Consider the following 9996-nt stretch of genomic DNA (forward strand, 5'->3'; position numbering starts at 1 on the left):
CTGCGGCTCTTCTCAAGAAGGTATTTTCCCCGTGACTGCAGCATGACAAGTGGAACTGGAGAAAGCGAGTCTGGCTCCCGGCTGGCCCAACTCTGGTGCAGAAAGTGGGGTTCAGGGGGTACAAGCAGAACCAAGCCGTTTCCAGATACTCTGAGGCCTCTCGGCATGTACCACTGGCCTCCACATTGGCTCAATGAAGAATCTTTTCCTGTAACTCTGCCCGCTCGCTGCATCCCTTACTGTGAATGAAACATGGTGGCTGCGGTGGGATCTGAACCCAACACTCCTAAAGAGGCTGCACCAAATATTCCTGATGATGTCAGTGCTGAGGCATGAACCCAATCCAGCTTCTCTGGCTCTCAATCCACTCCCGTACCCACTACGTCACGCCGCTCCCCATGTGCCGCATTCACCTTGGCAACCGCCGTGCCCGCCACTGCAGTGCAGCGGATGTGCTGGTCCTGCAGCCACGTATCCACTTTGTCATGGGGAGACCTAGAGACAGCAGCGCCCCCAGCGTACCTTTGCCTACACCACTGAACGAGTGTAGGTAAGAGAAGAAAGCATGAGGCAGGAAAACCAAGGCCATAGGGGCCGTTGTGACGAGTTTGGTCAGAGAGATTCCCCTTGAGACTGTCACCTGATGTTCTGAAAATGCCCCTGAGCCCACCTACCTGCCCTCGGGGCACTGCTGAGCCAAAAGCTCTGCTCTCCCCCAGCATGGCACAGCATTGGGGTAACAGCCCTCACCAGAGCATCAGAGACACCGAGATCCATTTAGCTCTGGGAGCGCTCAGTCAAAGGGACTTTGCACGGCCCCTGTGGGACCAGACCCCCAGATAAAGTCATCTCACTCCGCACAGTTTATAACAGAACTAGCCAATTAGCCCATCATAAAACGGGATTTTCAGGTCTTTCCTCCACGTCCTATTCCCTTTCTATCTCCGTCTTCTCTCCTGAGCCTCCGGTCTCTCGCTCCATCTCTCCCCTCTCTTCCTACTGCCTCCCCCTCTCTGAGCTCTCCTCCATCTCCTGCCTCTCACTGGGGGGACCACGGCGCCCAAACGGCCGCTTGCTCCACTTGCTCCCGCGCGGCGGCCTGGCTGAACGGCGCAGAACTCAGCTGAGCGCCATGGCGGGAGGCGAAGGGGGGCAGGGAAGTGACATACATGGCCAGAGGGCGGGGCGGGGCGGGGCAGGGCTGAGCGCCACAGCAGGAGGCAACCGTGCCCTCCCAGAGGCCAGACTGTAACGCTACAGCGTTACAGAGACACAGACACTGAGCTACTATATATATGATGCGCGCATCAGTCATTCCCTCCCTTTATCAATGAAAGAGAGAGAGGTGCACGGCTGTTGATCGCCCTAGTGACAATTCCACACACCGATTTATGAATAAGCACAAGTGATTGTATTAAAAGTAGCATTTCAGTGGTTGCAAGAAATAGCAGCCAGACGCAAATAAGTGAACTGAGCAAAATGAAACAAAACCCACCCGCTAAGCTTAACACGCCAACCTGTGACATGCAGTTTCTTCCCCTAACAGTCGTTCTAACCATCTTTGTCTCACAAGCGAGACAGCCTCCTAGCTTAGCCCAATCCCTCCTTCCCTGTTCAAGTGTGCATCTTTCCAGCAGGCATCTCAGATGGTAACTAGGGGTCTTCTGGCGTCTGGCCGTAGCCCCTATTGGTCGGTTTCATATAGATTTTGCCATAGGTGGAACCCTTTGTGTTCCGATCAAACATGTCTCACCTTGAGTGGAAAAATACAGGGTCCAAAATGGTTTCCAGCATCAGGTGGCCAGGCTCACAGGAGAAGCAAGACTGTTCATAGTTCACTGCCCTGAGTCCCGAGCCATTAAGTTCCCTGAGTACCCTAAGTGATGGCCCTCACTTAGCAGGGCTAGATCAGTAAGCAGAGTTATGCTTCACATTTCTAACTTCATATGCAGGAACGATACATGCCCACAAATGGAACACACACATTCAAGGGATTGCAAGCTCTCCAGTGATCAGCTACATGCAATATTTTTCATAAGGCATATTCAAATTAGCCTCATTTCATAAAGAATGTAAATATACCGGTACACACACCATGCAGGAAACCCTGGGAGGAGATGAAATTACCAGACACCCACACACAAATAAAATGTGGGTGCCATGCAATGTTCCCTCTAATCTTTTCCACCCATGTGCGGACTTTTTTCCATCCGTGTGCAAAATAAGTTTTGTATGTGCACCAAGGCGCGTGCAAACATGCACCACCAATAGAAACACAAACCTAGCTGTGGGCTCTCTGCTAGTCAGCTGGGCGGCATCTTAATCTCTTCTGAGTGGCCACACAAGCACCCAGCTTACGTGGTAGGCTGGAGCCATGCCTGTGAGGCCCAGCTGCCACCAGCCAGCCCTTACACAATGCAGCACTAGCGCCGTGAGCTACATGGGCTGATGGATCAGGGTGCAGCAAACACTCCCAGCACAGTTCCACATCTGTGTGCAAGGGTTGCCTCAGACCCATTCAGACTTCGCTGCAGCTTGCAACACCTATGAATCTCTCCCCCCACCCCCAACAACCAAGGAAGGTGCCTCCTAGTGCTTAGAGGATTCAACAGAAGTCGAGAGTAGGCCAACATTGTCCCCCCTGCCTGAGAAGCCAGGTTGTTGGGTTGTTGGGAGAGGCGATGGCTAGAGAGGAAGTGTGGGCCTCATTAAGAAAGCAGTGCTGTCTAAGGGTTAGAGCAGCCACTGGGAGTCAGTCTGAATTCCATTCCACGGTCCTGCCATTGACTCTCTGTCAGGTCACTTAACTATCCTGTGCCTCAGTTTCCCCCATCAAACAGGGTAATGACTTAGCCCCTTTTGCAATGTGCTTTGCAATGCTTGGATGAAAGACATTGCGTAAGTGCTGAATGCCAAGGAATCGTTTACTGTCGTAACAGAGCAAATGCGTTTCTTCACCATAAATACCTCCACGTGCCCAACACAATGCCTGGGAGGTGTTATTGCTAGTGTTGTAACCAACCAGCAATGAGTACACTGTGTCCCAGGAGGCCCTGGCCGGGAGCAGGAACAGACGCAGCCGAGCAAAGTATCACCCAAGCCGGCTGGCCAGCTGCCCTGAACATGCACCATTGAGGAGGGAAATGCCAAGTGACGTTACATCATGGTTGATGGGAGCCGGTAGCAATAAACCCGCTCGTTTCACCCGTGCCGGAGATGTCCATGAACGTTGCTGATGGGTCACGGGCTGCAAATCTCGAACGGCTCGCTGCTCACTTGGAACAAATGCCAAGAGCAATTCAAAGGCATTTGCAAAGTCGGGAAGGGCCCCGTGTTACCCGCACAGGAAATCTGATGCGGCCGATAATGGGGAAATGGCTTATGAATGGACATATAGACAAATATCCCAGTCAGGCTGTTATCACTTTGGAATCATGCAAGGTGAGTGAGGGGTGGACAACGCCATGGTACCATTAAGACTGATTTCCACCTTCCCTTCTTTTCAGCTGTGCCTGCATTGTTCCTGTGCCTGGAATTTTCCAGTCTTGGCACCGGCACAGGGCTGGCTTGCTGCGTGGGGGTGTTTTTATACGTGTGAGGAAAATTGCCCCAAGCAGCTTGCTTCTAAGTTACACACGTGCATGCGGGAGGTGAGAAATTGCACTTTTCCTATGTCGTGCCAACCTGAAAGTTGACACCCAGCTAACGCAAACAGCAGAAGCTAGGCACTTCAAATGTGATGTGTTTGACAGATCGCTTTGTTTTGCAGATCTCACGGAGATACACACAGCAAGACAAGCTTGAAGAAAAATCAATGGAGGAGCTTCTGAAGCCTGCGGATACAGATGGAAAATTATGTGCACACTCTTTAGGATAAAATTCATCTCTCTGCAGAAGGCCACTATAAGACCTAGACCACCACGTAAACCCTGTCAGATGGTATCTCTGATGGTATCCCTTGTCTACACGGGCATGTTTTGTCACCAAAACCTGCCTTTTGGTGGCAAAACACCGAGAGCGTACACACTACAATGCAACTTTTGTCAGGAAAAACACCCAGGCTACATCCACACTACAAGGTTTTTGCGCAAAAACCTGCGGAGCGTCCACACTGCAAGCGTGTTTTTTGCTCAAGAAAATTGACAGTCTATCGACAGAACAGAGGGCTTTTTGCGATGTAGGTACAGCTCCTTCTACGAGGCATCACTCCTTTTTGCGCTACAGCTGTTGCACAAAAAGGCAGGTATGGACGCTCTGCAGAGGTTTCTTGCACACAAAGAGCCTATCCGAAAAAGCACAGGTGCTCTGAATGGCAATCAGAACTTTCTTGAGCAAGAGTGTCCATGCAGTGTGGCCACTCTCTTGTGCAAAAGCGATGCACTTTGAGGTGTGGGCGCGCTTTTGCACAAGAAGTTTTTGCGCAAGAACTCTTCCACAAAAGATTTCTTGCGCCAAAACCCTGCACTGCAGACATAGCCCCAGTTTTGGTGACAAAAATCTTCCACCACTGCGAGAGACTTTTGCCTTTCCCCCTCCCTTTAGTGTCCACAAAGAGCCAGTGTGGCCCCTGCTGTTGGTTTTGTGGAGAGAACTGGCTTCCACCAGTATCCCACCATGCCTCCCCTGATGGCTCTGCTCAGTGTTCTGTGATCTCTGCTGCCCTGCAGGCCTGTGCCCCTCCCCTTTCAAAGCTCCGGGACGTATCCTCATTAGCATTAACTTAACACTGAGGCCCAACGGTCAGTGAAGCAGAAATGTAGGTGCATGCGAGAGGGGACTAAAGTCTGGCTAAGGAAGCAGCTGAGTAAAGATCTAGAGGCATTAGAGCAGCCCATGGCATAACCCTTTGGTCTAAGAACTAGAAAGCGATGGGCTGTGTGGGGGTCTGGTCCCGCCCCCTTCTCTTTGCCTTGTCTTTTTACGCTCCTTAGCTGCTGAATGGTAGCTGCCTTTAAAGTTTGTTCCGCTGGGTGTGCGGGGTGGAGGGTCTGGGCCCACCCTCACTCCCAGACCCCAGCCCAGGGCCCTAAAGACAGAGTCTCCTGGACCTGTCCCACCAGAGGGGGTACGTCCCCTTAACCCACCGGTGCGCCGGCTCCGTGCCCTGCCCTGGGCTGCTTCCATCCCACCTCCTTCGCGCCTCTTTTCCAACTGTCCTCCCACTTCCTGCTGCTCCCTCGCCCCCCCTTTCCTCTTCCCTCGGGGCTTTTATGCCCCTCCCTTTGCCCTTCCTCCTGGGCGTCTGACGTCACTTCCAGCCGCCATTACCCTGTGGCTATGCGCTCCGCGTTGCTTAGCCACGGCCGTCGGCCCGCCGTTCAGCCGATGAGCGGCGGCGCTACACGGCCCGCAAGCAATCAGCTCCCACCGTGTCGCCCCCGCGAGCGAGAGGGCAACCGCGGGGTCAGTACGGGGTGGACCCGTTTCAGTCGGGTAGGCGGGTCTCACCCCGTCACAGGCTGATACATCCCTTTTGTGTAGTGTGACCAAGTGGGCATTGTATTTGCCCTGTTCACTTTATGTTGCATGTGATTTCTACTGTCCTGTGATAACCCCCTGTGTGTGCCTCAGTTTCCCTAGCATCTCCCTCACGTACCCAGTGGCTGAGGTTTTCTGTATCCTGAGCCTGGAAGGGTGTGTGACCAGGTGACATCTTTTACCGGGAAATCTGGAAAAAGGCTAGAAGTGGGGCTTGCAGGGAGAGATGGGCTGCTAGGTGTGTGAGTGGGGCTCGCTGGCTTGGGGGGCAGAGATGGGGGCAGGGCCCATGGCTCAGGGCCTCCTTCTCCCCAAGAAGGATGGTACTGGCTGCTTCTGGTCCCTGTGCTGACAAGTCTGATCCTTACTGTGTCCCTGTGGCCCACATAAACTTTCTGTTCTACCTGCTGCCTGAAGATCATATCTGCCTGCAGATGGGGGTGCAGGGCCTGGTGACTCCCCACCCCTCAGTGACATGGGGCATAAAGAAAACTTAACACTAGCTTTGAATCAGAGTCGTAATGACACTTACAGGTGCGCTTCAGACTAGAATCTAGAGATGGTAACCAAGATCTGTCCAGTCACGGGTGGCAGATTTACTGCCAGAGGTGTCTAAATGCAACCCAGCATGGTCAGTGAGGGCTGTTTCAGCCGGGATACACACAAGGCCAGCAACCTTTGAGCAAATGGAGGGAGCGGCTGTTCCGATCCCATTTAGATCACGGCGCCTCTCCCATGGCTTGTCCCCTTGTTTTATCGTATGGAGCATTTATGGCATGGTTGCCTATGCCCTAGAAGGTAAGTGGAAGTCCCGCTAGGTAAGTGGAAGAGCCTGCAGAAAGTCCTGGGAGGCACACAACAGGCTGTCCCAGATAAATGTGCGATATGTTTCTTGTCATTTCAACCAGACTGGGCGTTGTCTCAACAACCTGACTACCTGCATCTGCTTCAAAGAGACTTTACACCAGACTACAAAGGGAAGCCTCAGAACTGTCATTCATGCTTAAATTTGACACTTAGCGAATGGGCCTTAACAGAGATGCTAACACCTCACCCATTACAAAGCTAGCTTCCCCAATTATCACCCCTATGTCATTACCTCACAGACCCTAACCTTCCCCTCTTACCCCCACTCTGTTCTCAAATTTGATTTGTCAATTTCACATGCGGTCATTTTTTTTTTTATTGTATCACTTTGGTATATATGGTCGTGCCAATTTTCTTCCACATATTGATCTGAGGAAGTGGGTCTGGCCCATGAAAGCTCCTCACCTAATAAACCATCTTGTTAGTCTTTAAAGTGCTGCATAGTCCTGTTTTTTGTTTCAGCTAGACCAGACTAACACAGCTGCATCTCTATCACCCTGCTTAAATCTGACACTTTATCAATGGGCCTTAACAGAGATGCTAACACCTCACTCATTACAAAGATAGCTTCCCCAATTATCACCCCTAATATCATTATCTCATAGACACTAACCTCCCCTCCTCCCACCCCCTCTTGGTTCTAAAATCTGATTTGTCAATTTTATATGTGTTTACTTTTTTTGACTGTATCCCTTTGGTATATATTGTGGTGCCAATTTTCTTCCACAAATTGATCTGAGGAAGTGGGTCTGGCCCATGAAAGCTCATCACCTAATAAACCATCTTGTTAGTCTTTAAAGTGATGCATCGTCCTGTCTTTTGTTTCAGCTACACCAGACTAAGACGGCTACATCTCTATTGCTATTCCCAATGGCCCCAGGGCGATGGACCTGCTGCAGTCATTAGAAAATGGCACCCTCGCTGGAACCTGAACTCCTGTGTACCTCAGACTCTCCAGGTGAGCCTGCTCAAGGGACAGGTGTGTGCACCACCCCGGCTTAATGCCCCTGAGCGTGACTGGCGGGCAGGCCGCTGCTGGCTCACTGCCAAACAAGGGCTCCATTCGCTCGCATGACGGGGTAACAAAACTCCCTGTGCCATCCTTGCTGATGAGCACGGTGCATCTGGGCTAGATTCTAAGCCCCAGGGAGGCCGGTTTGCACGGCCCTGGCCGTGCCAGCCAGCCTCACCGTCACTGTAAGGAGCCAGCTGGAGATCGCCCAAGGGCAGGGGCGTGACCCGTTGAGGATCTGTCTCAGCTAATGACGTCTGGTGATGTTACGCGGCGGTCCCTTTGAAGTAGGAATAAGATCCTCCGGAAAAAGGCTTTTTTTCCGGAGGATCGGAGCCAGTGTAGACGCTCTTTTCCGGCTTTTCTAAAAGCCGGAAAAAAGCGGCAGACATTTTTATTTAAATGCCGCGGGGGATATTTAAATCCCCCACGCATTTCCCTATTACGATAGCTGAAATTAACATGCCCCTTCCGGAAAAGGGGCCAGTGTAGACGTAGCCAGTTTGAATTCCACAGCCCGTTATTCTGGAATAGCGGGCTTGGTAGTGCGGACGCACCGCTTACTAATTTGAATTTGGAGGGGGGGGGGCAGTATTTCAGACTAAGGTCCTAGTGTAGACCAGGGCAATAGTATACTAAAGAGGAACTGCATTCTCGGAAACCACTTTCATCTTAGAGTCTGCGTAGAGCAGAAACCCCACAGCAGCAGCATCTCGGCAGTGCCACAGTGTAGACACGACAGCATCGGAAGGGGGCGTGGTTCTGTCGCTGTAGGAAACCCGTCTGGTCTGAAAGGCAGGAGCTAGGTCGATGGGACGCTCAAGCTGTCAACCCAGCGGGGTCCACACTGGGGGTTAAGTCAGCTGAATCGCATCACACCGGGCAGAAACTACTGCAGCCGACCTCACCGCATAGTGTAGAGCAACCCTTACCCCTCTGGTGGGCTATGAAGGGGATGGTTTGATGAGATAACATGATCTTGGTAACTAATTGACCATTCACTATCAGTGGTAAATAGGTCAATGGAGGGATGATAGGAGTTACTATAGAGAACTTTCTGGGTGTCTGGCTGGTGAGTCTTGCCCACATGCTCAGGGTTCAGCTGATCGCCATATTTGGGGTCGGGAAGGAATTTTCCTCCAGGGTAGATTGGCAGAGGCCCTGGAGGTTTTTTGCCTTCCTCTGTAGCATGGGGTACAGATCACAGCTGGAGGATTCTCTGCATCTTGGGGTCTTCAAAGTATTTGAAGGCTTCAATATCTGAGATATAGGTGAGAGGATTATTCTAGGAGGGGGTGGGTGAGATTCTGTGGCCTGCACTGTGCAGGGGGTCAGACTAGATGATCATAATGGTCCCTTCTGACCTTAGAGTCTATGAGTCTATGAGAACTCTTCTGCAAAACAGTTCTTGTGCAAGAAGCTGCCAGTGTAGACGTAGCCAAGTTGAGGGCACATACAAGAGATAGCAGCCTCTGTGCTCCCCTTCCCTCGGATACTGAATGAGTCACTGCTCAGGACCCGCTGTAGGTTCCTGCCCCAAGGGTCCCTGTGACCAAATAGGGGCTCTCTTGCTTTTGCTCTCTTCCTGGCCTCTGACCCCCGCTGCTCCGGGTTGTGACAGGAGCTCTGGGGATGGGCCCGTGTTCGGAGCAGGACACCAGCCAATGTTGCCAGGCGACCGCTGGGCGAAGGCCCCGTTTTGTGACTAGCCAGTGGCTCCTGTCCCATGGCTGTGTGGGAAGCTGCACGTAGCAGGACCCTGATCGCCACCAGGACTGCTGGGCCCCCAAGCCATCGCCCCCTCTGCCCAGCGCCCCGAGCGACCACTGGCACATGCTGGCTGCAGTTCGCAGCATGAGAGCAGCTCCAGAGCCAGCCCTTGGAATCTTTCCCGGCCTTTGTGAGGCAGGTTGGGTTTCGTTAGACGGGGCTTGGACCTTTTCCATGACCTGGGATCCAAAGCTATGGAGTCAGCAGCCCTGGAAATCAGTCCAGTGGGATGGTGTGGGGGAGGGTTCATTTCTGGGCAGCGTTCCAAGGCGGAGGCAGAGCCTAAGGGTTAGGTCACGTCACCGTAGGAGAGGCCCCACGCTGGGAACTTTCGGATAGCAGAGAGCCTCACGGCAGAGAGGGGCCCCGAATTCGCTGGATGCTCAGAGAGCCAATTGTCTCCGTGCTCCAGCGTAGCCAGCTCTGTGCTGCCCCGGGTGAGAAGGGTTCAAAGGAGCCCTCTTGAAACAGCCTGGGTCCAGAGACCCTGAGGAGGGAACTGTGGCTCTGAACGCAAAAGAATAAACAACTCACTCAACTGGTTGCGTACAGTGTTGTTGTGTATAAATATATGTCAAGTGACATCTGTTACGAAAGCTTGCACTGATCTGATTTTGAGGGGGTGTTTGGAGATCTGTACAGTGTATGTGTGTGTGTGCGCACACACGATGTTTAATTGTAACTACAGCATGGAGGGGTGTGTTATTGCATCTACAGCATGGTGTATGTGTGTATGTTATTGTAACTACAGCATGGAAGTGTGTGTGAGTGTGTTGTATCTACAGCAAGGGATGGGTGTGTTGTTGTAACTACAGCATGGTTTCTGTGTGTGTTATTATAACTACAGCATGGGGTGGGTGTGTTATTGT

Source organism: Pelodiscus sinensis, chromosome 10 (genome assembly GCF_052426305.1).
Source record: "Pelodiscus sinensis isolate ZL-2025 chromosome 10, ASM5242630v1, whole genome shotgun sequence".
NCBI lineage: Eukaryota > Metazoa > Chordata > Testudines > Trionychidae > Pelodiscus > Pelodiscus sinensis.